Source organism: Sciurus carolinensis, unplaced genomic scaffold (genome assembly GCF_902686445.1).
Source record: "Sciurus carolinensis unplaced genomic scaffold, mSciCar1.2, whole genome shotgun sequence".
Lineage (NCBI taxonomy): Eukaryota > Metazoa > Chordata > Mammalia > Rodentia > Sciuridae > Sciurus > Sciurus carolinensis.
In genome coordinates this window covers 3789569-3817298 of record NW_025920119.1, presented here as the reverse complement: position 1 = coordinate 3817298, position 27730 = coordinate 3789569, and the positions used below count along the sequence as shown (strand labels likewise).

The 27730-nt window shown below is 55.9% G+C and overlaps 1 pseudogene; it reads left to right on the top strand.

Annotated features, from left to right (window-relative positions):
- LOC124973699 (STE20/SPS1-related proline-alanine-rich protein kinase-like) overlaps positions 1 to 25716 on the top strand; it is a 79720-nt pseudogene extending 54004 nt beyond the window's left edge.
- The last annotated feature ends 2014 nt before the right edge of the window (positions 25717 to 27730 follow it).

Sequence of the window (27730 nt, the reverse complement as noted above, 5' to 3'; positions counted from 1 at the left end):
CATTTTCAGAGCTCAGAACTTAACTGCCCATTGCCACAGCCTTTACCCATGGTGCTGGTGGAAATGAGAGACGCTGGCCGGCCCACTCATTTGCAGCTCATCACCCGGGGCTGGCACGTTGTCCGGGCACAGGGCACTGTGGTGAGGTGTGTCAGGAGCAGATGTGTGGCAGTGGGTGGGGCAGGGCCATCAGTCACCTGCCAGCCTCCTCCTTTGCCCTCTGCTGGGCCATTCTCATGTGTCAGTGGGATGACCTGTCATTGTGAATCAGGGATGTGTCCAGGATGTGCTGTGACTCCTGGACTCCTGCTCACATGGGTTAAAATCTGAACCCCTTGCTGTGGATCCATGAAGCCATGGAGGACCTGAACCCACCGTCTCTCCATCCTCCTCTCCCATCATTCCCTTCCACCTTGCTGACCATGTCCCAGTCACACCAGCCTCATTGCAGTATCTCCAATGAATCCCTCCTGCCCCAGGACCTTTGCACATACTGCTGGCTCTTCCTGGCTTGCTCTTACCCTAGTGTTCACAGGGTCACCTCCTCTGCCTGTTTCCAGTCTCTGTTCCCAGAGGCCTTATTTAGAATATTTCCCTTGTCTTGCACTGTCTTCTCTCGCTTTATTGTGCTTCACTGAATTTCTTACCGTGTATGGTGTATGGCAGTCGCTGGCATGTGATTCTTTGATGGTCCCCCACCCCACAGCACTGGTGTCCCTCCAGGAGGGCAACGGCTTTGGAGGAAAACACAGCAAACTAAATGCAGGGCCTGGCCTGGTGCCTTAGTGGTAAAGTGCTGCATCCTTGTTCTGGGGTCCCACTCTGGGGTGTTCCCTTTTAGAACCTCTAAGTCCCTCATCCTGCTCTGCAGAGGCAATGAGAGGGGGCAGGTGGCTTTAGACCACTTGACAGAAGATGAAACGGAGGCCAAAATGGTTCCCTCTGGTTCCACCACAGGGCCCCTGCCAAGCTGTGCCCATTTCGCCACTCCATGAACTCATTGCTGTAGTTGAATCTTGAATGCTCTCCTAGGCCCATGTGTTGAAGGCTTGGTCTCCAGGCTATGAGGAGGTGAGGCATCGTGGAAGGAAGGTAGGTCACTGGGAGCTTGCCCTTCAAGGGGATAGTGGGACTCCGCCCCCTGTCCCCTGCTTCCTGGCTGCTGTGAGTAAATAGCTTTGCCCCAACACACTTTCCCCACCATCACCATGTGGGGCTGCCTCAGGCCCAAAGAAACAGAGCCAACTAATCATGGACCAGAACCTCTGAAACTGTGAGTCAGAATAAACCTTTTCCCTCCTTAAGTTGATAATGTCAGGTGTTTTGTTACAGTAACAGAAAGCCAACTACCACACTCTGATTTTCTTTCAGATTTCTTTTCTTCAACATCACTTGCCTGTGGGAGCCACCTCTCCGGAGTCTAGGGCAGATTTGCCCTTTGGAATTTCTCAGCACTCCTTGTTCCTCTTGAAAGTGTCCTTCAGAGTGGACAGAGTAAAATGGGAGAAAGTCATTTTGCCAAAGGGTGAATTTAAGAGCCTCTGCTGGATACAATGTAGGCCACCCTCAGAAGTCGGGTGCTCCCCAGGTAAGAGGGGAAGAGAAGAAGATCAATGCAGGTGCATTGATGAGCAGGGTGCAGTCTGCAGGGATGCCTTGGCAGCTGTGAACAGCGCTCAGGGAGCAAGAAGATGAGATGCTCCTACCCAACCTCCCGGGTCATGGATTCCAAGTCTTTCCTGGGCCGTGAGCTTCCTGGCACTTCCAGTCTACCCTGTGTGGGGACCAAGTTCACACCTGTGGTCACTGGAAGGCCACAGCACAGAGAAGCAGGTGGCAGGGGTAGGATGCTATTGACACATTTGAGAAGTGCCCTCTGAACGACCCAGAGGGGGACAGGAGGCATGTGCAGTGACCGAGCATCTCCGGCCGCTTCTGGCTGTAGCTGCGACTCGCATCTTTTCAAAGCACCAATCCACAACACTCTGCTTTCTAGCCCTGAACCTCGAGCCACAGAGAAGCCCAAGACCTGGGTCCTGCCTCCAGATCAGAAATCTTAGCTATGGAGTCCAGACTGAAACACCAGGACAGTCCAGTGAGGCAGGCACATTTCACAGATGAGATGCAGAAGCACAGAGAGGTGAAGGGGATTCCCTAAGGTCACACAGCTAGTAATGTAGTAAAGGATAGTGCTGGGATTTGAACCCAGGGCTTGCACCCTGAGTCCCCCCTTCTGCACCATTAGTCATAGCTACTAACATGACCACTACCCTCTCGTTGTGCAAGGACAGCCTCCACATCCACCCTGATCATCCCCATTTTATAGGTGGGGAAACTGAGGCCCAGGAAGGACGTAATCAGAAAGCACATGGGAGCCAGATCCTGGGGTTGGAGACCCAGGCCAGCTGCCTGCCAGGGAGTCAGCCTCAGTCACTGCCCCTCCCTAGACCCTGGAGACCAGCAAGCGGAAGCAGGGCTGGGATATATGGGTCACTGCCACTCACAGGGCGGGGCTGCGGCTGGACTGCCTGCCTCCATCCCTCTGCCATGAGCTCTAACTGCACCCACCTCCCATTGGGAACTGGGAACACGGCAGGGCCAGGATTCAAATCGGGACAGCTGAGCTCCAGGAACCAACCCACCTTCACCCCCGAAGCAGGGATCACTTTCAGGGCCCAAGCGAGGGGGCAGTCCCTGCGGCGGCTCCAGCTCTGTCCTCTCTGCTCCCAGAGGAGTGTCCAGGGTCAGGTGTGGATCCTGCTCGGCCGAGCAGCATCAGAGCCCGGTGCCTGGCCCAGCCTGGGTGGTTGGCATGACACCTCCAAACCCAGGAGCAGACCCCATTCCCAGGGTGGCCAGATCTGCAGCAGGCCTGCGTCACGGGCTCCCGTGAAACCACCGCTGGCTCGCCCCACCTGGCAGGGCACCCCACCTTCTGTGAAGAATAACTCAGAGGGCATCTGTCACCTCCAGGCAGACACGACTCTCGGGTTTGATTCTGAAGGTTGATTCCTTTCACTGGGACCATCCTCCTCCCATGTCTGACCCTGAGGCTCCCAGGGTCCAGGCGAGGAAACAGAGGCTGGGCTGCAGCTCCCAGTCCCACCTTTGAAGGGAGCACAGGCTACAGGCAGGGAGTGCTGGGCCTGGGTCCCCGACTCTGAGATGCCAGCTCAGCCCCATGAGGCCCAGGGCTTCCCACCTTTCTCTATACTGGTTTCTCTCTGGGCAGGAGGTGCTCAGTCCTCCCCTGTGCTGCCTCCGAGGGTCTGAATCAACCTCCGATCCCTACTTAACAAGCAGTGCTAAAAACTCCACGACAGCTCGTCATTTACAGATTAGCTCCTTACATGACGAAATGACTTATTTAGAAGGTTCCTCTCCTCTCCCCGCTTCCTCTCTTTTTTTTTTTCATTCCTTGACTGAGAACATATTTCTCAGAAATTAAGGCTGAAGAGGGACAGAGGTGGGTGTGATGGGGTCAGTAAGAGGAGGCTGTGGAGGGAGGTGGCCAGGCGGCCAGGGACCGGGGGGACGGTGGGGCCAGGGAGGAGGCCGGGAGGGGAAGGGGCTGGGGCTGGTGGGGAGGAGGCGGGGGCAGCTGGGAGGGAGGAGGGAGGCCAGGTCAGAGGCAGGAGAAGAGAGGAGGATGGAGCAGGTGGGGAGGCAGGGAGAGGGAGAGAGTCCAGGAGAGGGAGAAGGAGAGAAGCAGGAAAAGGAAAAATACCAGAGTCAAAAAAAAAACCCCAGAGAGAGGAAGGAGGGAGGGTGAGCATGAGAAAGTGCCCAGTGCAGGCAGGTCCCAGTACAGCCACCTGGGCACTGGCCCCCACTCCAGCCCCGAGCCCTGTGCAACCAGCCGCTGCTGCTGGTACAGAGTGGAGCTGCCACACACCCTGGCCAGGCTGAGGCCAGGACCTCCCTGCCCTGCAGTCTTGAGGGAGGGCCCACCAGTCCTGCCTGTTATCTCCCCTTTGTTACTTCCTGAATCTATATACACTGATATAAATTTCTATGCAACATAAATATATATGTATAAATCTCTCAATCTCTCTCTCTCTCTCTCTCTGTCTCTCTCTCTCTCTCTCTCTCTCTCTTTTGCAATCTTGTGCGATAACCAGGCGTGGAGCAGAGGCTACAATGATAAGAAGATTAGAGAGGATTGCTTCATCTGTTGTAAGATTTCCAGGAGGGATATTTGTTCTCAGGAGACCAGCCAGAAGGTTATTTAAATAGGCTGTATCTGAGCTAACCCAGAGCTGCTCCCCACTGGGACATTAATGGTACAAATAGCCAGAGACAGGCAGGGCGAAGATGAGTTATAATAATTATTTGATTATCTTGGGCTTTAACAAACCCAGTCAGTTCGTCTGGGTGTGAAAAATTAACTGTTCTCACAGTGGCAAATTTCACAGGGTTCAGTGTTATGTATCTTTTTCTCCAGAGAGGGGGCCGGTCTGGGCAAGGGTTCAGGGGTGACAAGGACACCACAGTTTCTCTTGGATGCATCCCTGTGGCCAGGTTCTCTGGATGAGGGAAAAAAATCTGCCAACCATTCAGGGCCTGTTGGAAGAATGTTCTGGAGAAACACCTTCTAACATAAACATAGACTGGGTACAGGATGGACTAAAGCCCTTGCTTCCTTAAAATAAAAAAAAAAAAAAATTAAACCACTTGGTTTCCAAGTCAGTGGAGGAAAAAGCCATTTTGGTCTAGAATCATGTGACCGGAGGCCGTGGCCATGGGCCCCGCACGGTTGTGGGACTGGAGCAGTGGCCAGTCTGGATCGAGTCCGGTTGTCAATGCAAAACTTAGCAGGGAAAATGTGAGAGGCATGGTCCACAGAGGCAGGTGGTGAGGCACCCGCAGCGCATGTGGCTGAAGGCAGTCCCACCTGTCTCCTGCTGCATTTTTAAATATTTTTTTAGTTGGCAATGGACTTTATGTCATTGACTTATTTCTCTCCCCCACTGAGCCACCACCTCAGCCGGCTCTTTGGGTTCTCTGCTTTTCACACACATGGGTCTTGGCATGTGGTGACGATGGCGTACATGACTCCCTCCCACCCACTTTGTGATGGATGCCTCTGCTTTAGACTCTGGATTGTGCACACAGTAGGAGCACAGTAGGAGCTTTAGGAGGCCACGGGATTTGGTTGCTGATGGAGAGTCCAGCGGGTTGCTGGGAGTTCATTCCAGCTGGCCGGCGCTGATGTGGCCCAGAAGTTAACCAGGGGACCTCACAGTGGCCCTTCAACCACTCAGGACTCAGGGCACCTGCTGTGTGACTGGCTCTGCTCTGAGCATGTCCCTCAGCTGGCCTTGCTCAGCCCCACGATGCCCTGGGAGGGAGGATCTGTTTGTCCCATTGTGGGTCGTGGGGTCGGCTTGGAGAGGTTCTGTTTGTACAGCACTTACTGTGCCCACAAGGGCTTGTCCCTGGGCCTTGGGATGGCCGGTTCTGGGTCCCCACTCCCAGTTTACTTTGCAGATGCGACCTTCACTGCCTCCCTGAGTTTGCCAAACCTTCTCTCCTTATAGCAAGGAGCCACTTCTTCACTGGGCCCATGGCAGCCCCCACATATGCAGGTGGCTCATTTGGAGGTTTTTGGGGGAAGGGAAGGAGCCCAGCAGAAACCTGGAGCTGAGCACTGGGTCCAGCCAGCCTCCACAGTGTGGCCTCAGCCGACCTCCAGCTCTCTGAGCCTCAGTCCTCCCAGCTGCAAAGCACCTTCCAGGGAGCACCTGCGGCAAGGTTACTCTGCGTCAAGGGATGTCAAAATGCTCAAGAGAGGTTCATTATGGAGGCTGAGGGGGCGGCTGAGTGCCCACTGAGGCCCTCTCTTCCCTGCCTTCTATATCCAGGATCCTGGATTTGGCTCTGGGCAGGAAAGGGGGTCTTGGGAGATTCTTTACAAGGAGCCACCCAGCTGAAAAAAGAACCCTTCCCCTTCCCAGTCTCTGGCCTTCTCTCAGCCTGGAAAGAGGCTGGAGGCTGGAAACAGGACCTCCTTACTGGAGGGACCTCTGGATGCAGACCCCCACCCACTCCCAGAGGCCTCAGCCAGGGTGGTTGGTGAGGGCGGGAAGGACGACTGTCAGCTTGACCCCAGTCACCAAGGTGTGACTGGCAGCTGGCCAAGCGGGGCCATTATTATTACCGCCATCCACGCTGTTGTGGTTGTTGGACTATGTCGCCTGGGTCTCCTCGGGGTTGAGCCCATGCCCAGCCTCCCTGCCTCCCAGCCTCCTCCCTGTACCCCAGCCCTGCTCCTTTCACATCCCCTGCTGCCGCCCCTCGCCTGTTCCTTCCTCTTTATCTTACTTGCCACAGGTCTGTCCCACGCACAGCTGCCATCTTTGTTCCAGGCCATTATCTGTGGCAGCGCGGCCAAGCCGGGCCACGTGCAGACAATCCTGGCATAATAGCGTGTCTGCAGCTATTGCTGTGTGTGTCCAGGTGATCCATCATGCCGCCTGACACCAGGCGGGTGGCAGCCGGGAAGCCCGCCAGTCACTCTCAGAATCTCCACTGCCCCTCTGCGTGCAGGACAAGATGGGCTGGGGGACCAGGAGAGGCCACAGGCGCACTGTGGGCCTCAAGGGTCTCCCTCACTAGGTCCCACCCCAGCCCTATCAGGAGGGTGGTTTCTTCTACCCTGTTATTCAGATGTGAAACTCAGGCTCAGAGAGGGACACTCACTTGTCCCAGGGCACACAGCAGAGTGGGGGCATCGTGGGGACTGGAACCCAGGTCTGTCGACCCCCAAGTCTGTGATCTGAAGCACCTTGCCCTGCTGTTCCCAGAGCCTGCCTTTTCAGGGTAGCAAAGTGATTTTCACATTCAGGACATGGACAGAGGCCCAGTACTTGCCCAACCATCTTCTAGACACAGAGCTGGGAGCTGCTCTCCCCCTGGGGCAGGTGGGAAGGAACAGCCATCACGGTAGGCCAGAGCACATGGATATGAGCAGGGGCCCTGGGGCCCACACCAAGCTTCTGCCTCTGCCTTTCCTGCAGTGTGACTTGGTCCAAGTGGCTTCACCTCTCTGTGCATCAGGTTCCTCGTGGCAGTGATGGGAGGCCCTCCGTCAAGGGGTGGCTAGGAAGATTCAGTGCATGGTAGGAGGGCCTGATGTTCTGGAACATGCCCTGCAGTCCTGCCTGGGGCCGTCACCTACCTCTCCAAGGAGCCCAAGCAAGGTACGTCCACGTATCACTCCCATTTCACAGGTGCCGGATCTAAGGGGCTCAGAGCCCTGCCTGAGACCACCTAGCTAGAGACACCCTGTATTTTTCTTCCTGAATCTTCAGGCATTATCTGAGCACCTGCTGTGTGCTGGGCTTTGCCCTGGGTGCTGCTGCAGTTGCAGAAGGACAGCTTCACAGCAGCCCAGGTTGGCTTGGGGCCCTGCTCTCAGCAGAGCTTTAAGATGCCTGAGCACCGCTACGCCCAGTGCTCCCGAGAGGGAGGCTCCGTATTTCTCCTCAGGCAAATGAGAACATGGAGGCCCAAGAGTTAGACCAGGTGGAAGGTCTCAGCCTTGTGGAAGGTCAGCGGGCAGACCCGCCATCAGTTACAAAGCAGCACCACCCACGTGGAAAGGCCTGGAAGACCTGGTGGACCACAGTTCAAGCCTGGGCTCCTGGGCACCAGGAAGGCTTCCTGGAGGAGGCAGGCGGGAGGCACCGAGCGGGACACCTGGAGACAACATCTAAGGCAGGTCACGGGTGCTGGGCTGGATGGGACTCAGGACTTAGGGGCCTGCAGGAAGGGGCTCCGACATCACATGGTGGACGCAGGGATCAGTGGCTCACGTGGGCGTATCCAACCACTGGGGGCGACAGCCCGGCTTGGCACTGCTAGGTGACAGTTTTGACCCTGGGACATGCGCTTGATGGAAAAATCACAGAATGCAGGGCCCCCGAGATGAACCTCAGACCCAGCTGGCAGCCAGGGCCAGTGAGTGAGCCAGTGCAAAGCAGGGATGGGGCTGCAGAGGCTCCGGCTGTGTGAGGCCTGGGGTGGGGAGGCCCACACCGTGGGAGTAAGTGCTGTGGATATGCCCAGAGGTGCGTCCAGGGCCCAGGGCAGGAAGGGCTTTGGTCAAGATGGAAGCCAGTTGTTTGCCCCTCTTTGGCACCTGCTGGTGCCTGACCCCATGCTCCATGCTGGGCACGCCCACCTTGGGCCTCCTCTTTCCATCAGCCTGATGGGAGAGTCCTGTGCCACCCCTGCCTCACAGATGAGGACCCTTGGGCTCTGAGAGTCAAAGGCACCAGGGCTCTGACTCCAGAGTGCAAGGTCTCAGCCTCCACAAAATGCAGAGGCCTTCTCCCTCTCAAGACTCCCTTTGCACATTGGGGTGGGGGAGGCTGAGCCAGAATGTACCCTCCCCAGCTTTAGAGGAGTCTCTGCCACCCTTCCAATGGCCTCAGCCTGTCCAGTCCTCCCAGCCTCACCCATCAGCCAGACTCCAGCCCGGCCTTGCCATCCAACCCTACCCACCCTGCAGAGCCCTGCCAAGAGGGCCCCGCCCCAGGGAGCCTCCCAGGCCAAACGGCCCTTCATCCTCGGTCACCTCCTCCTGCATCAGGGCATCCTGTGATGGGACCAGTTTTACTGGGTTTCTTGGTTAGAAGGATGATATCAGCTACTCTTTATTAAGCCCCTGGTGTATGCCAGGCTTGGTTCGTAGCAGAAGTTGTAATCATGGTAGAAGTGCCCTAGCAGACTTTGCAGTTGCCCCTGGGCCTCCGTGGGGCTGCTTCCGGGACCTGCAATGGATACCCACGTCCAAGATGCTCAGGTCCCTAGTGTCCACAGCAGAACATTGGCACATAACCTCCGCTCCTCTTCCCAGACACATCAGATCATCCTGATGATTCACAACACCTCATATGAGGAGAACGCTCTGTGGGCAGTGGCCACACAGTCCTGATCAGGACATCAGGACCCTTCAGAGAGCACTGTGCACACGGCACATTGTCCCCGCAGTACCTTCCATCCGTGGTTGGTTGAATGGGACCACAGATGCAGATGGGGGCTGTCCTGGGCATCTCAGTCCCCGAGGTGCCGGGCACCATAGCGAGGACTTTGGTGTGCACTGTTCATTGAGCACTTACTGGGTGCCAGGTTCCAGGGCACCATGGCAGCTGTCACCTCCCTCCCCATCTGCAGAGCCACACTGCCACAGCCACCTGCCTAGTTGACAGTTCACTAGATCCAGATGGCAGCCCAGGGTAGCCCTGTCCTGGCCCCTTTCTCAGCTGAGACAAGTGGCCCTCAGACGGGTGCAGGGGATTTGCCCTGAGGAGAGGTGGGGCCAGGTCCCTGGCAGACCCTGGATGTGAGCCCAGCACTCCATCCATGGCTACCCTCCCTGCTGGTAGGAACAGTGACACAGGTGTGACGTCTATGTAGGTACAGTCCCAATCCCTGGGCCCCCAGCTGGCCTATCTTTGTTCTGATCTCTCTCTCTCTCTCCCTCTCTCTCTCCCTCTCTCTCTCCCTTCTTTTCTCTCTCTTAGTCTGGCTGTTGATTCCCTTATCAATCTTCCCTTCTCTCCTCTCCTCTCCCCACTACCACCTGGGCTCAGGACCCTCCTCCATCCCGAGTGTGGGGGATGGACACAGTGCCACCTGGGCAGAGGTCCCTGGCAGCAGGGGGTGGGTAGCAGGTGTCCAGGGACTGGGGAGCTCCCCAGCCTCAGGAGGTGCAGGGAGCCTCAGGGATAGCAGGGGGTGCTGCGAGGCTGGCCTGAAGGCCGGCAGGGAAGGCCACCAGGTCCCGGGGAGAGTGTCAGGGTGGAAAGAGACTGGAGGTCATGGGGAGGATGGAGACCCAGATGGGGGCATGAGACAGCCCACAGGGGCAGGGGATGGTCGCCCAGGGCTATAACTGAGTGGGGAGGGGTGGACTGTGCATGTGTGTGCATGTGCGCACACATGTGTGCATGTGTTTACGTGCATGTGCATGTGTGTGGCTATGTGTGTGCATGTGTGCACACATGTGTGCATGTGTGTACATGCATGTGTATGTGTGGGGCTGTGTGTGTGCATGTGCATGTACATATGTGTGTGCATGTGTGTATATGTGCACATGTATGTGTGCATGTGTGCATGTGTGGGGATATGAGTGTGTATATGTGTGAGGGTGGGTGTGCATGTGCATGTGTGTGCGTGCAGTGCATGTGTGTATGTGCACATGTGTGTGTGTGCATGTGCATGGCAGGATGGGACTGGGGCGTGCATGTGGAGTGAGGTGGAATGGGATGGATGGACTCTTCGCGTCAGGGACTGGAGACGGCTAGCGCATGAGCATCGCAGGACGGGCCAGATGCTCTCTGGGCCGAGGGATCGGCGGCCTACTCTCTGAGTGGAGGGAAGGCAGGTGCAGAGACAGAGGGCACCTCCCCGCTGCCAAGGTCCAGGAACAGCAGCAAGGGAGTCGAGGCCCCGGGCAGCTTGCAACCCCTGCACAACACATTCATGGATGCATTTTTTCCTCTCTTTAAAATCAGGAGTTGCCACAGATTTCAGGGGAAGCAGCCTTGTGAGGCTGGCTGGCCAACGTGGTAATTAACAAAGGAGCCCAGATTCCTGGCCTCTGTATTTACTGATGTGCGTTTGCGCACACAGGAGATGAGGCGGCTGAATAGCTGATTTCCCAGTGGCTTTGGCTCCTGCTTGCTGCAAAGTTGTGAACAAAATGACTGTCCATGCATTGAATGGGCTTACACAGCCCTCCATATGGAAATGGAGATAATCCAGGGCCAACTTCATGTCTGGGCTCCGGCAGGGGAGCCAGGAGGGGAGAGGAGGGGGCCTGGGAGGCTCCACAGAGACCCTGGGAGGCTCAGGGCCTCTCAGAAGAATAGTTCATGGCTGGCAGGGAGTTTAGCTAGATTTTGTTGGTCAAACACTTAGGAGAATATGTTGTCCCACCTCCCTACCCTGGGACTGCTCCCAGCTACCCTGTTTCTTCAGCTCAGACCTCACCAGGGATGTAATGCCTGGTCCGGGTAGGAAGGGTTTAGGCCGCAGTACAAAAGAGAAGGATTATGCGTAAAGTCAGAGGGCGCAGGGATTAGAGATATGATGTATTAAGGGCTGCTCTGCCAGGAATATGCTTCCCATCTCCATGAGGCCTGCGTTAATTGATGGGAAGACGTCTCCCTCATGCCCCCTCCCACCATCTCTTCTCCAGGCTCCAAATTCAGCCCCCAGTTTCCATGTCCTGTGCCTCCCTGACCTGTGGCCCTGCCCCAAGCTCTTCCAACTAGTCCATGGCTTTCCTGGGGAATCCGACCAGGCAAGGGTGGATGCCCAGTTCCGGCCTCCTATTCCCACCCACATAGGGAGGCTTGGTGTTTGCACATAGCCCAGTGGCTCAGCCTCCCTCCACCTCAACTTTTTGATCTGTAAAATGGGAACCGGAAATTGTAGTGGCCAGGTTGGTGATTTTCAGGGGAGGTGATCACCTACTGTGGACCAAGCAGCATGCTGGGTCTCTGGGAATCAGACACAGAGGGGAGCCAGTTCCACCCCCTCTGGGTGTTCGCCAAGTGGGGAGGTGGTGACTCAGGCGCAGGGAAGTCAGCCCATTGACCAAGTGAGATGGTGCACAGGGAAGTAAACGGGGTGCAGGAGGCTGAGCAGGAGAGAACTGGCAGGGCGGTTGTGGGGAGGTCTGGGGGGGGTGAAGGCTGTGAGGAGGCAGGCCTGGGGGGCCGGGGCTCAGGAGGGGCCTCCAGCAGAGACCAGTGGAGCAGAGACCTCAGGAGGACCCGGGGAATGTGGCAGGTGCCAAGGGGAGGCCGGAGGTCCTCGGGCAGGGGCAGCCCCCGGAGGGTTGTAAGCTGGAAGTGACCCAGACGGGCTCCATTTGCACTTTTACAAGCTCAGCCTGGTGCTGGGTGGAGAAGGGGCACCAAGGGCCACATGGGAGGAAGGGCACAGGCAGAGCGTCAGAGCCGGCTCTGGGGCCAGCCAGCCTGGGTGGGCAGATGGGCTTCTCCTCTCCAGGTGGTGGGACCTGGGGCAGGTCACCTGGGTTGCCCTGACCATGGGGGCCTCAGTCCCAGAATCTCAGTGGCAGAGTGGCAGCCAGACCCTCCTGGAGTTTCCATGATGCTTAAACCTGTCCAAGTGAGCGAATAGACCGGGGGACGGACCTCTCACGGGTGCTCAGTCCACCCTGCCATCTCCATTGGCATCGGCCTCACCATTCAGGCCAGAGATGGTGGCAGTGTTTGTTGGGGTGGGTGATGGGGAGCAGAGGCACCCTTGGAGCATCCTGGGGAACTGAGCCAGATGCTTGTCTGCCTTGGATTGCTCAGGATGAGAGTGCAGGTTTGTGTCCTCGTCCAGGGAAGGAAAAGGCCCAGAGATTTCTTGGTGACACTGTACCCACCCCAAATCATGAAGCCTGTACCTGGCTGCCAGGTTCTGCCCATCCTGGGCTGCTTTCATGCAGGGGAGAGAGAACAGCCTGGAGTCCCTCGCTTGGGGGCCTCCCCTTGACAGCTGGGTCTGCATGATTCTGGGCTGTGGGGGGCTGTCCTGGGCCATCAGTCCTGGGCTCCCTGGCATCCCCAGGTCCAGGGGACGGATCCCTGCTCCACTGGGAACAGGCTAGCACCACCCAGCCCTAGCATGTTCTGTTAAGGATGGGCAGAGGATGTTCTAGAAGGTTCTAGAGGAAGATCTTCACGCTGTCCCTTACTTAGCAGTAAAAGTGCTCCTGGAGACCTTGCTCTGTCCTTGAGAGATTCAAAAGGCCAAGAACCGACAAGCAAACCAGCCAGAGAGACCAGGACAAGCTGGCACTCTGGCTCAGAGCTGCTGGGAGGCCAGGAACGGGAACACCCCGTGGCAGGGTACAGAGAGTCCTTCATCCCCAAGCACAGCCTGAGGCACTGTACAATGGGACCCTCTGTGACAAGTTTGAGTTGGAAGCAAGGGACTTTTCTGGGGACCTCCAGCATCCCCTCCCCAGACAGGCCTGGCATCCTGGTGGCAGGGAGACCAGAGAGATGGCCGAGCACAGGCAGCACAGTGGCGCAGGGTTGGAGCCTGGGATGGAAAGAGTCCACATGTGGAGAAACCCGTCCAACTCCACAGAGGAGTTCAGGGAAGGGATGATCAAGGGGTTCATTTCTTAGTTTCAATAAAGATACGTCTAGAGGGTGGCCACGTCGGGATGGCGCTGTCGTGGAGAAGGTGGGGATTCTCTGTATGATCTTAGCAACTCCTCCCTAATCTGAAATTCTTGCAAAATTGGGTGTTTATTTTTAAAAAGTCAAACGCTGCTTTAGAAAGACATCTGGCACTGGCCTGCCGTGTCAGAACCCATTGCCTGTCTAAGGACCCTGTGTTCATCTCTGTTCACCATTTGAAGGGAGTTCATTTTTTTCTTCTTCACGTCAAAATGTTTCTTTTTAGTTGAAAGTGCATGTCACTATTACCAGTGGACGGTCAGTGTCTCCTGCCACACACAGAGGGTGGCCATAAGGATGGGTGGACAGAGCAGAGGCTCTTGCCCAGAGGCTCTGGCCTGCTTTGGGTTCCCTGCTGTCCACAGGGTGCGGAGCCGCGGGCAGGTGTGAGGACCCCCCCGCAGCCTGCAGACCCCTTCTGGCTGGGATCCTAAGGATGGAGGAGACAATAGAGAAAGGAACTCATTCCTCGCCATGTGATTCAAGGTCATTCCAACTGTTGCCCGTGAGCTGCTAGAGGGGGATCCCCATTCAGTAGGAGGCACCCCAGTCATGCGTGGCTCTTTATGTAAATTGATTTAAATTTAATGATAGGACAGATTCAGGTCTTCCATGTCAGCCAGCCACATTCCATGTGCCCAGTAGCCAAGGGTGGTGAGGGCGACCGTGTGGGACAGTACAGGACATCTCCACGCTGCAGAGTCCTGTCACGCAGCACTGCTCTAAGTCAGGGCTAGGGCCAGGGACACAGCTGTAAAGACCCCCTTCCTCTCAGCACTGGTTAAAGGGGGCAGGCAAGTGGCCCCTGGAGACAGCAGGGGACAGATAGGGCTAAGGCCCCCAGAGACCTATGGACATCAGCTCTGGCCATGGCAGGCTCACCAAGGACCCTCCCCACACCTCCAGGACCTCCTGCACCCTGAGATCAGCAGTGCTCAGCATCAGTTCAAGGTCTTGCCTCCCTAGTCCCCATCATGCTCTTCCTGAAAGCCAGCCCCACCCCTCCCTGTGCTGATGCCTGACTTAGAAACAGATGGAGCTCCATCTGCAGAAGAAGCAGGCGACTTCCAAATTGCAGATTTTCACCAAAGAGGTCCCTGAGTCTTCTTGATCTTTCCCAGCTAACTAAAGTGTCTAGTTCCACAAAACCACTTTAGTCATTTTCCAACCTCCCTACCATTAAGAAAAAAGCAAGGCCGGAGTGGGAAGCACCACTGTTTACTGCTGTGTCACCAAGGGCAAGTCACCTAACCTCTCTGGGCACTCAGTTGCTCAGTCTGTGAACTGGGATTCTCAGAGATAGAATGCTCATGATTCAGTGAGTTGACATGGGTAAAGTGCTTGGGATGAGGTTCATGGCAAAACTCAGTGAATATTATTGAAAAGATTAAGCAAGGGTTTTGTGGGTGCCCATTGCAGAATATAAAGAGGTGCAGAAACATTAAGGATAGCCACAGGAATGCTGGTAATGGGTGAATGTCATACCCGAGGGGATCCACTCTCAGGCACTCAACACCCCAGGCACCCCCAAACCCTTTGTCTCCCCAACCTTTCAAGGTGATGTGGTAGACATCATCAGTGGTATTCACCAACATCTGGGTCTCTCCTCCCTGGTTTGGGTGGGGCTTGGAGGATAGCAGGTCCTCTTTCTCTTGAACTTAGGACTGATGATGTGACTGATTTGTGCCAAATTAAAAATGAGGAAAAAAAATTGCACCATTTCCTGGCCAAACATCCCATCCCAGGCACTGAAACCTCCAGCTCTCTCTTTCTCTGCTGCAGGGATTATGGGAAGATGTATTGAGGTATCCATGTTGTGCCATGGTGACTCACTCAAACTGGGTCCCTGAATGACCCCAGCGAGCACAGGGATGCTTGTTTGCGAGGGACAAGTGAGATGAGCAAGAAATGCACCTGCCCTATTTCAGATCATAAGATGACTGGGATGTTTGTTACGTAGCATGACCCAACTTATACTGACTGTTACAATATAAGTCAGTCCTCCCCAAAGACTGGGTATTAGAAGCAGAATTGAGATTTACTCCTATATTGAGGCCTTCCCCTGCTCTCACTGCTGGATGACCACCTCTGAACCCAGCCAGGCCTTGAACTTGACTGAGAGTTGCAGAAAGAATCCAGCCACATGCCAAACCACCTTCCCCCTCCCTACACCAAATGCCTCCCGCACATTACATGATCTGCCTCAAGTCTGGGAACATATTAGTGGTAACACTTAAAAAAATAATACAAATCCCACATCAACACACGTGAGATACCACCCAGCACGTCTCCTCTTCCCCAATAAAAAGGACACGCTACTCTTACGAGAACCCACAGAGCTTATTACGCAAAGGCTTTCCTGATTAGTCACAGCAATAAGATCCTTGAAGTAATGCAAGTGTATTTTGATTTTAAGAAAAACTAAGAAAATAACTACATGATTCTAAAGTATCTACTAAATGAGATTGTTCTTCAGCAGAATCTCGACTTTTTTCTTTCTTTCTTTTTTTTTGTCACTTCAAGTGTTGGGGGTGCTCAGGCTGCATTTTGTGCTTATGGTGTAATTTGACATTCATTTCCCTCATTTGAAAAATGGATCAAAGCTGACGGCAAAATGCTAATAGGAAAGCGTCCAGGTCTTGAGATTTTCCAAGGTGCCCTTTGATCTATCAGGAAATTGAGTGTGGGTTTCTGGCTCCCTGGAACAGAGCATCTCAGAGGCTGTGGTGACAATCTGGCCTTTAAGACCCATAGAGTGCAAGGAAGGTTCCAGAAAGTTTAGCCTTGCTGCTCCCCAGACTCCCAGAGGCCAGTCACAGAGACGTCCTGTGACAGGGCGCCTGGCTCGGCTCTTCCCCAGAGTCCCCAGTGGTCCAGCTTCCTACTGGAGTCCCAGGCTGGGCCAGGAGCCACCATGGCCAGCAAAATGGCCATAAGTGAGACTGTGTGCCTTCTGAGGCTGTGTGACTGCGAGGCTCCCCAGGGCCACGCTTGGGTCGGAAGCCCCCCCGGCTAGAAAACCACATTCACAGGCCATGTGGGGAGAGAGGCTGAGGCTCCTGGCACAGGAGGACCAAGAAGCACAGCCAAGGCTGGACTGGGCCCCAGGTGCGTGACCTGGCCAAGCTGCAGCTGGTGCTGTCCCCCTCGGCTGCTTGGCTACCTGGTGACCGACCTCAAATGTCCAACCCTACCAGACACTGTGTGGAGCAGATATGAGCTGTCATTGATTGAGTGGCAGTGTCACTGTGACAGCCATGCAGATGGCCACCAGACCTGTCCTGTGGCCTAGGACATCCCAGGCTCAGAAGATCCTGGGCAGCCAGACCCTACCTAGCCCCCAAAGACCCCGCCACCAGTGTGGGCGGGACCCGTGACTTGGTTCCCCTCAACAGAATGTGACAAAGTTCAGGACTGTCACATCCATGGCTCCATAAGATTGTCACTTCTGTCCTGCTAGACACTCTTTCTTGTGCTGTCAGTGATGAAGCCACCCACCCAAGGAGGGGCCCAAGTGGCAGGGAGCTATGGGCCTATGCCACCAAGGCCCTGGGCCCGGAGGTGAGCTGGAAGCAGGTCTTTCCCTGCCAGGCCTGAGAAGCCTTGAGCCCTGCCTAGCCCAACGCCCACACATGGTGAGGTGACAGATCACATAGCAGCTGATGCAGGTACTGAGCACAGAACCTAGCATATAGCAGCTCCCACGAAGGGAGGCTGGTGGTCCCCACTCCCCCCAGTCGCCCAGCAGGAGTAGAGGCCCCTCTGTCTGCAGGACTGGGTTCCCTGAGGACAGAAGTGTGTCCCAAAGCTGCTCCAGCCATTTGACAGACCCAGAGCAGCAGCTGAGCAGCATGCTGTGCTCGAGGTCCTGGGAGGCTGCTGGGGAGGCTGCCATGGACACATCCACCTGGGTCTGCCCATGGGGAGCTTCCATCCTAATGATGAGGTGGACAAAAATTAAATTATACAAATGCTGCTGTCTGGAATGCAGAGGTTGGCGAGCGTCTTCAGAAAGCATCTTGAGGGCATGGCCAAGGGGCTGGGATCCTGCAGTACCAACCTTCCCTCAGCAGTTGGCCATCTCCAGGGGGTCCTTGCATCCACTTTATGGACAGGAACATGCAGGAGGTCAAGCCACAGGTGGACATGGCCTGTGAGCCAGCCAGGATTCCAGCCTCCTTGCCTCCAGTTCACCCTCGGCCTCCCTCTCTGTGTCTCTTGCTTCACCTTTGTTAACTGCCATGTTCGGATCCTCTGCATTTTCGTGGCCATCTGATGGATCATCAGAGACTGGGGTGCTGTGTCGGGAGCCCCTGCTCCAGGTGCAGGCTGATGACCCAGCCCACGGGTTTGCCTCTCTTTCGAACAGCACTCAGGAAAGCTACCTCTGCCTGCAGAGTGCGCTGGGTGCCCGTACAGGTGGCAGCTGGGAGCCCTGGGGACCTTGGTGTTCTTCAGATCTAGGGTCCTCAACCAGGGTTGGGTTGGTCTCACTGGGGGCTTTTGACAATATCTGGAGACATTTCAAGGTGTCACATCCAGGGGGATGGCACTACTGGCCTCTGGTGGGTAGAGATCAGGGAGGCTGCTAACCACTCGATAACACGCAGGACACAGCATCCCCCAACAGAGACCCATCTGACCCCAAATGCCAGTGGTGCCAAGGTTGAGCAATCCTGTTTAGACGAAGGCAAACCCCTACCCGGGTGAGGGCTGGGAGGAGAGATATGTAGAGAACCATTCCTCTGGGGCCTCATACTGGGTCACCACAGGCAACCATGTCCACTTTAGTAAGAATAAGTAAGCGAGCCTCTTCTCCTTAGCCCTTAGGTTAAAAAAAAAAAAGAAGCTACCTGAACGGAGACTGTAACTAACCCCTACAGGTTTTAAGGGTTCCACTTACACTGGAGGCCCTAAGTTGTCCTCCCTGTCCCCCATGGCAGTGCCCCCCGACCTCCACTCCAGCCTGGAGAGCAGCAGGCGGGCTCCTGCTGGCCTTGCTAGCTCTCGGGGCAGCATGTGTTGGCTACTTGGGGAAGGAATGTTCTTTAAGGGGTCTAGCACTTTAATCACTAAGTCAGTTTCCTTGATAATCATTATATGGTATTATATGATTAAAAAATTATAATAACATAGAAATTGCGAGCTGCTTCTCACCTGCCAGGTCCTGCTCTCAAATCCCCGAAGTGCCCCGTGAGGGGCTTCTGTTAGGCAGGGTCTAAGATGCATTCATGGAGGCGCAGAGGGGCTCTGTAGCCCACTTGAGGTCACCCAGCCTGGGAGCGGTGGACTTGGGCTGGACCCTGACCAAGCTGCCTCCAGAGTTCTCAGGGCTAATGTGATGCTCCAGGGCTTCTGCCATGGCTAATTAGCAGTGGGCTGCATCTCTGCCCTCAGAATTGCAAGACCTCACCTTAGAACTGACTATGGCAGAAGTGAACTTCTACTGACCGGAAAAGACTGGCTACTCACTCAGCCTCCTCTTCACTCCCTCTGTCCCTTCAGGTTGGCAAGGAGTGACTTTATCTACAGAGCATCTGCATTGGTATCACCTGACAGCAGCTTTGGGTCACATGAACGCTGAAGAGTCCCTGTTATTTCTCTCAGAGATTCTTTCTTGATTCCATGTTTGTTCCTTATCATTTAGTTTCAAGATCATGAGCAGATCCAGCTTTTTCTTGCTGTACCTTGGACAGGCCATTGGTCCAGGGCAATTTCATCCTCAATAGTCCTCAGACTACACACAGACCTGAGAGCAGACCCAAAGCCCTGGGCAGGTGGCAGGATGCTCAGAATTTGTGGCCCATGGGCCTGAAATCTCCAGAAATCTCAAATCCATACACGGCTTAGTCCCTGGGATTGAAAAGTTCCGATCCTCTGTCCCACTCAGCCAGACTTTGATTGGCAGAACCTGAGGTAGGTGAGTTGAAGGAAGTTCTTAAATCAGTCTCTTCAAGTCAGAGCCTGCGAATACATAATTCCCCGCTGATGCCAGAACACACACTATATCATCATCCATAATCATAATACGGCTTCAGAGATCACCTGCTCACAATAAATAGTGTATCACCTGCTCATAACATTTTATCATATAATACCATGACATCTGCTCACAACATCATATATTATGAGATTGATGCTTGGCAAAAGAGCATCCTCAGATATATTTGCTTTAAAAAAAAAAAAGTGTGCTGGTTTTTGTGAGGTGGTGAGGACTTTCCCACAGGGTCCTGGAGGCCACAAGGATCCTGAACTGGCCAACCAGTAGTCCTTGTCCACCAGGTGTAGTTTAGGCTAGACACAGGGAAAAGGCTTTGGCTGGCACTAAGCCGGTTAGAAATGCAGAGTCCCGGGCCCGGTCCAGTCTGCTGAATCGGACTCTGCATTTTGATGAGATGATCTGGTCTGTAGGTAGAGGGCAGTTTAGGAAGTGCTGTCCAGCGAGTCCCTGGAATTTAACTGCTACTGAAATGCAGGCTCTGAGCACCTCCCTGCTTGGCCAAATCACAGGCTGTGCGGAAACCCACTCCCACGGGGCAGGGACACCTGGGGCAGGCAGGGGTCCCCTTGCAGCACAGCCTCACACCCACCCCAGAGGGACCTTGGAACCTTCTGGAAGGCATCCAGTCTCTTCCAGGATAGTGCATTTCCATTCAGGGGTGCATTGCTCAGCCAGGGAATACAGACTCTGAGAATGTACACCAGACCAGCATTTCAAAATCTCTGGTTTGTCATTGTTCCACTGACTTCATTTCCCTAAGTTTCACAGAAAAATCACTGGGACAGGGAACTACCTAAGCACAAACACATTTCTATTTTTGTGTTTTAGTTTCTTAATCCCATGCTTCAAAATATATATGTGCAAGCCAGGCACGGTGGGGTGCACCTGTAATCCCAGCTCCTAAGGAGGCTGAGGCAGGAGGATCACAAGTTTGGGGCCAGCCTCAGCAACTTAGGGAGAACCTGTCTCAAAATCTAAAAAAATTAAAAAGGCCTGGGAATGCGACTCAGTGGTACCTGGGTTCAATCCCTGGTACAAAAAAATAATAATACAAACCCCCCCAAATATTTCCTTGTCAGTAGTGGTAGAAATAAGATACATATATCTACAGAGAAACACTTAAGAACAAAATAAACAGCGACCCCAAAATCTCATGACCTCATGGCTGTTGACATGGGGTTGACATTCTTCATGTGGACCCCGTTCTGTGCCTCTTGGGTTGTCCAGTGGCACCCCTGGTCTCTACCCACCAGATGCCAGCAGCATCTCTCCCACTCCTACCCCCCATCCTAAATGGCTCCAGACATTGCCAAATGTCCCCTGGGGGTCAAAATCACTTCCCGTTCAGAAGGAGGGCTCGGGTTGAAGAATTCAAAGCTGAGAAGCCCCGCAGATCCCCCTGCCATGCCTTGCTCTGCAGAACCCCCTACAGCCGGGGGACCGGGCAGCTGTCAGTCAGTGCCATCCCTGGCCAGGCCCAGGTGTGCCCCCATGTGAACACGTGTGTGTGAAAGGCCCCTGGGTGCGTTGCGGCAGTAATGCCTTCATCTTCCCCTCACACCTGGCATTCTGACCATTCATCAAAATAATTGACACAGATGAAATTGGCACTTCCTGCTATGTCGGGCAGATAAGCTTTGCTGAATGTTGATTTCCCACGAAGAAAATGACATGTGCTTGGGCCTCACCCTTGATCTGGCCGGGCCAGGGAAGGAGGCAGGAGGGGCCAGCTGGCCCCTGCGGTGGAGACGCGGCCACGGGCATCGCTTTTCCTCCTCGTGCACAAGAGACCAGGGGAGATGAGGGACCCGGCCCGGTGCTGGGAAATCCACAGAAGGCATGGGACAGTCCTCCGGGACAGCAGGGATTGGCTGATGGATTCAGAAGAGCAGGATGGTGGTAAGGACAAGGGCCTGGGAAGGCAACAGGCTTGGGCTCACAGCCTGTCCCCCAGACCAAGGTGGCCGAGCATCCTGTTTAGCAGGGCCCTGGGCTTTCCCAGGAAACAGGAATTTCAGTGGACTGGACAGCTGCATGCCTCAGCTCCTCATCTACCGAGCCAAGAGGGATGAGACCCCTCCCTGGTGTCCCTGGTGGAGGGAGGCAAAGGGTCCCTGGTGCCTGCCCTCTGGGGCACCAAGCCATCGCAGGGACAAGTGCTTAGAAAGCAGGACTTTCTTTTCCTTCTATCAGCCTGGACTGGAGAGCCTCTCAGATGCCCAGGGAAGCAGGAAATTTTAAGACAGGCTCTTGGCTAAGTTGCTGAGGCTGGCCTCAAACTTGCAATCCTCCTGCCTCAGCCTTGCAAGTCACCAGGATTTAGAGGCAGGCCCACCACACCAGGCAGGAAGTTGTTTATTTCCCTGATTTTCTCAGGCTGACTTTACTGAGGATCTACTATGTGCTAGGCGTGTGTCAGCAGCCATCGACAGGCAACAGGTGCCGCCTCCTCTTCGCTGGAGAATCCCCTTCACTGAATACCTGGTCACACCTTGACCCATGAAAGAAGAAACTGGTTTCCAGGGCAGGGTCACGGCCACTCCTGAGTCACTTCCGGGACCCTTGCAGCCAGTGGGGCCCTGGGCAAAGCCTCTCAGGGTCTCATCTGGTCTTGTCCTGCCTGCCTTGCTCATGGGGAGGACAGAGTATGGCGGCGACTGGGCAAGCAGGCTGGGTAGCCTAGTGGGAGGGACTTCTAGATCTGCCAGGCCAGGGTGACGCCCAGCATAGCCTTCTGCTGTGAGGATGGAGGGAAGGTAAGGTGCAGGCTTCTCTGCTGTGTTTTCCTCCTTCCAGGCCTGCCGGGGAAGACCCCTGTGAGGAGGGTGAGCTAGGAACACTTGCAAGGTGCTCAGAACAGTGCCACATGTGACAGACGTGTCCCCTTGTGCCAAACCACAGCTCCTAGTGCCTGGCATCAGATATGGTGCCAAGGGCTCCCCTGGGGTGACATAGGGCGGCTCTGCGACCTTGACCTTCACATTGGTCACCTCCTCCCAGAGCCCTCCCTGATTACCCTGATGAAGACCACCAGCCCCATCAGCCTGGCTCCCTCCAGTATCCAGAAGCAGCTGCATGAGGCCAGGACTGTGTCTGGCCTGCCCCATGCCAGGGTTTCAGGCAGCCAGTCCCCACTGGAACCTTCGGATCCTTCTCCCTTTGCCACTCTCTCCAGTCAGGCTGGATCAGGGTGCCGTGACAATAAGAGGACTAGCAATTACATGGGTTGTGGTTCCTGTTCGCCCAGCCCTCCCCCCAGGGTGACTTCCTCCCCCAGGCTGGGGGTGGAGCACCGCTGGGAGCACTCCCAACAGGGGGGCAGCCTCACCCCAGCACCATTCCGTGTCTATCCACATGCATTTCACTGTAATCCTAGAAGAAGCTCGCAGCAGCAGAAGCCGAGTCTCAGAGCAGAAGGGACCTGTGCAAGGGACACAGCCAGGCAATGGCAGAACTGGGACAGGTGTGCCCACCTCCCCAGCCCTACCCCTCTCAGAGACCATCCTAGGAGGCAGCTGTCCCAACTCAGAGAGTCCAGCTGGTCTGGGCCCAGGTCCTCCTCCTGTTGCACGCTGGGGACCTGACCAGAGTCCTGTTCTCTGTCCCACCACTCACTCCCTCCCCTTAGAAATGGGGGTCATGTCCCCACTCCCTGAAAGTTGGGGAGGACCATTAACTGGAAGGGATCACAGGGGTCCTCCAGGAACCGTCCCTACAGTGTGACTGGGAGTCGGGCCGGGGCCACTCCTGCAAAGAGACCAGATGGTATGTTTCTCACTGTCCCGGCCTGGCCAGGCCTTGGCCCACAGGGTACCCTCAGGCTGCGGGGGACGTGGACCCTGAGTGCCACCTGCCCTGCCTGCCAGGCAGCCCCTGATTCCAGGCGGCAGCTCCACCCCCACCCCGGGCCATTCCCCACTCTGTGCCTTGTGTCCGATGGGGGGCCATGGGGCTCTGGCTAATTGCAAATAATTTCTCAGGGCTCCCTGCTATTCAGCTAAATTCACTGGAACTAATGTGTCAAGAGCCCCACAGTGGGTGGAGAGCTAGGGTCCAGCAGAGCTGTCCCCAAGATGGGAGCTGGAGGACTGGGAGATTTGCCAGGGAGGGAGGGTGGCCCAAGACGCTGAGGTGGCAGCTGGACAAGTTTTATGAATATCGACTCGGAGAGGACCAGAGGAGCCAGTGGCTGAGGATCGGGACAGGGGGACCTGCCCACACCAGCCTGCCTGGGGCACCTTCCTCCTCCCATCCCCATGGGGCCCTGTGGAGTAAGCATGCCCAGCCTCCCCATTTTACAGGTGGGTAAACTGAAGCTCAGCCTCCTTAGGTCCTGTCCCGGACGTGGGCACCAGCAGAGAGCAAAGAGCAGAGAAGCCAGAGGAGCTGTGCACAAGCTGCGGGCCTGGGGGGACCTGCCTGGAGGCCCCGTGGCCTTCCCACTGGGCTGGGATGGGCCTCCAGCTCTCAGAGCCTCCTAACAGGTCAGGCCTCATGGGTTGCCATTAGGGTTAAATGAGAAAACAGGGCTGATCTTCTGCCTTCCCAAGAGCCACACATCTGGGAAGCCTGCGTGAACTACTCCTGTCCCTTGGTGAGCTGCTGGGGTATAGGGGCATCTCTAGTGACCTGAAGCTTTGAGGGTCTGACTTCCCCTTCAGGGGCCTGGCTAGCAGAGCCCTTGGGGCCCCCATAGCTGGGGAAGCAGGGCAGAGTCTTCCTCCTATCAGGAGATGGCAAGTCCTGCTGCGGGCATCTGCTGACCCAATGCCCGCCTCACCGTAGGGGACAGATCACACCTTTGAGGGGCAGAAGTGCCCCTGAGAATCAGTTCCATGTTCAACAGATTCAACCTTCCCTTAAAACCGGGAATGAAATAAAAATAAAACTGATACACACATAAACGCTTATCTCTATCTTTTATTGTGCATGTTGGAACCAAATCTGCTTTGCTTATAAGGATCCAATGTGCTGTGTAGCCTTGGGCAAGTTACTTACATGCCCTGTGCCTCAGTTTCCCCACCTGGAAATAAAGTTAACATTAACAACCTCCCAGAGCGGCTATGGCGATGGCGACTTAAAAGCACAGTGAAGCATCACCTAGATGTCTGCATTACTAGTTGTCCCCACCAAGGCCCAGAGGCTTGGGTCTGAGGGCTTGGTACTAAGGAACCCAGGAGAGGCTGGGTCAAATCCAGTTGTGGCTCCTGTCTTTCAGCAGGCGATGGAGGGGTCTCACCACCACATTTCAGCAGGTGAGGTGGATCCTTGGCAGAGGTTCCCAGAGCTGGGGGTGCCATTTGCGAGAACATCTCCAAGGGTTGCCAGGTCCCTTGTCAGCTGGGCCCCTGTGTCTGGAGCAAGGGACCCTGAGTGAAGGCAGGGAGTGAGTCTCAACTCACCCAGGAGGCCGCTGGCCTCCTCCTCCCATGGGGATTACCAGAGGACTGGAGTCAGGGGTGGTCTGATTCTGGGACCTGGGACTGTGGGCAGGTGGCTGCACCCTCTGAGCCTCCATTCCTTCATCCGTGCAGGAGTCCACTCCTGCCTGCTCCAGCCTCTCCACCCCCACGGGCAGCAAGTAAAATTGGGTGCTGCTGGGAACTCGTGCTTCGGAGACCACCAGGGCTACCAAGGGACCACGAACTGTCCAGTCCCAGACTGGTCACCACGAGATGAGCCAAACCAAGTGACAAGGAAGGGCCCTGGCAGGGTCTGGGGACCTGCAGCTCCATGGTCCCCACCATGCTGGTCTCCAGTCCTCCTCAGCTGTCATGAGCCCTCCTGCAGGAGGGGCAGTAAGTGAGGGGGTCCCCTGGGCAGCATGGCTCTTTGTCCTGGAGAGACAGAGATGGACAGAAAAACAGACACCAGACAGAGAGGAGAGACCAGAGGTGAGAGAAACAAAGAAACACAGAGATGACCAGGGACAAGATTCAGCTGGAGGACAGAGACAGGAGTCAGAGAGGGGAAGAGAAGAGGAACGAGGGACAGACAAAAAGAAAATCAGGGACCAAATCAGACACCAGGGGAGCAGGTGAAACCAGAGGCTGCGGAGCCACAGGCAGAGGGGCGGGTGCGCAGTGGCACTGGACGCAAGGGGGATGCAGGGACACACCGGGCGGCACCAGGGTGCACAGGGGGCCGGCCCTCTGCCCGGACCCGCGGCTCCAGGCCCCGTCTCCTGCGCCCTGGGCGAGCGCTGCCCCTCGCCAGGTCCCCAGTCCCTGCTCCCCGCCTCCACCTGCCCGCGTCCCAGTCCTCCAGTCCCCGCTGCCAGCTCCATCCTCCGAACACGGCAGGGTTTTCTGGTGCCTTTGTGGCCACCCCGAAGTGCGTGGCGACAATAGCGGGGTGACGGAGTCAATTCGCGCGCGGAGATGGGACATGCGGACCCGGGAACAATGCGGACGGCGCACAAGGAGCGCAGGCTTCTTTGTGCGCATGGGAACCATGCCTGCTGCTCCTACCCAGCGCAAGTGGGTGGCGCCTTGACAGCCGCAGGTTAACCCCCTCACACCCTTGAACTGCGAGCTGGGGCGGGGACCTGGACTAGGGAGGCCAAGGGCCTCCTGCAGCCTGGCCCTCACCTGCAGTATGACCTGGACAGTCCCTGTCCTCCTCCAAGCAGACACTGCCCTCCTGAAAACCAAGGGTGGGTTTCACCACCGGACCCCTTCCAGGAAGCTGAAACTCAGAGCCCCCGCAGAGATCAAGGAGGACAGAGGAGGCAGACCTCAAGGTCAAGGGGGCCTTGACAATGTCCGTCTCTGCAGGAGCTGACCAGTGAGGCTCAGACCAGCAAGCTGTCCTTCCACAAGTTCCTTCTCACTGAGATGCTCTCTACCCAGCTCTGCCAGCATTAGCTGTGTGACCTTGGGGGAGTTGCCCACCCTCTCTGGTGTCCTCTCAGTGGAGAGCATTATGCTGACCTACCTTAGGAAGCTTGAATGAGGTGATGTGTCAGTGAGACTCGCTGGGCCTTTTTGAATTTGTACACCTAGTACATAATAGACACCAGCTGAGCCCATTCTGTGTGCCAGAAACCATTCTGATCTTACCACACCTGTCTGACTACAGCTCACCCTCTGCTGAGTGCTCACATGGAACATCAATGGGGCTCCTTATTCTCCCCCCAGTGCCTTGACTTGCTCATCTATAAAATGGGGCAGCAGTTCCTCGCCTGCAGGTATCAAGAACCCCTTCTTTCCCCTCCAGCAGCCCCAGTGCTTGACTCTGGCAGGTGTGGGGAGACCCTGGAAGGGTGGCTTTAGTGAAGGTCCTGGAGATCTGTTCCAGCTCCTGGGTGGCATGACCCCACAAAGGCTCCTGCCTCTGCCCCTCACCTCCTGCCGTCCAGACCCCTAAGGACTGAGAAGTGGGGTCCTCTACTCAGTATGTGGGGCCTGGTAGAAGGCGGAGGTGACAGGACCCCTCTGGGGGCTCCCATACCTTGTGTTCCAGCTGGAAGGGAACACCTGCTCGTGCGGACAGGGACAGAGACCACCCCTCTAGAGCTCGTGGCTGGAAAGCGGAAGCTAATTTGAAGACTCTGGAGTCACCTGCCCCCACTCCAGAAAATGCTTATTTGCCACCCAATACATTTTACTTGCAGCCTCAGAGGGTCCCCACCATTGCACCCCAAGACCCCAGAGCAGAACCTTGGGAGTGGCAGAAAGAATAGGAAGCAGAAAGCCAGCCTGCCTCACTGCAGGGCCCAGCATGGAGCAAAGTTGGGATTCTCCTCCAGTGAGTCTGAAGCTAGGCTCTGAAATGTCCCTGGCGTGCAGAACCCGGACCTTCAAAAGTCTTGCATGGGGCCGCACCCAGAGCTCCACACTGGGTTGGCGTGAAGGGGTCCAGTGTCTGTGTTCCCAGAAGAGAGTCACTGCCACCCACATCTCTGGGCTCCCGAAGGGGGCTGTCTTCCCCGAGGAGGCAGGAAGGATTCAGAAGCCCCGCAGTCCAGGCAGAAGCCGGGAGCAGCCGTGCCCAGCAGGTGCCTAGAGCCCATGTGCCTGGACGGGCACAGATGGGGTGGCTCTGGGCTGGGGGCAAGGGGTAGATGCAGCCACCCCACAGCCTCAGCTGCCTAGTATCTCTTCATTATCTCTGTGTGTCCCCACGCCCGCCCCCTCCCCAGATGTCCTTCTGTCATCTCCATGCAGCCTCCGCCCCCGCCAGCAGCCCAGCCCCAGGACTCCAGAAGGAGCCTAGGAGAGAGTCCCCTCAGCCTCCCCGCTCAGGGGCCAGTGGGAAGGAGGCAGGGAGGGCCAGGGTGAGGCCGGGAGGGGGTGTCAGAGTCTATAAATCAGCCCCACTGTGCTCCTGTTTAACACACACTTGTCCAAAGAGTTGTCAGTGAAACCATTAATTAATTAGCTAATCCCGCAATGAAGTGGATTCTAAATGACTCCCCCTCCCAGCCTCCCATGTAGTTAATTGTTGCTGAGGGATCTTTTGTGAGAGTCATTTTTTCCATCAGGGATGACTCTGGAACACAGGGGGA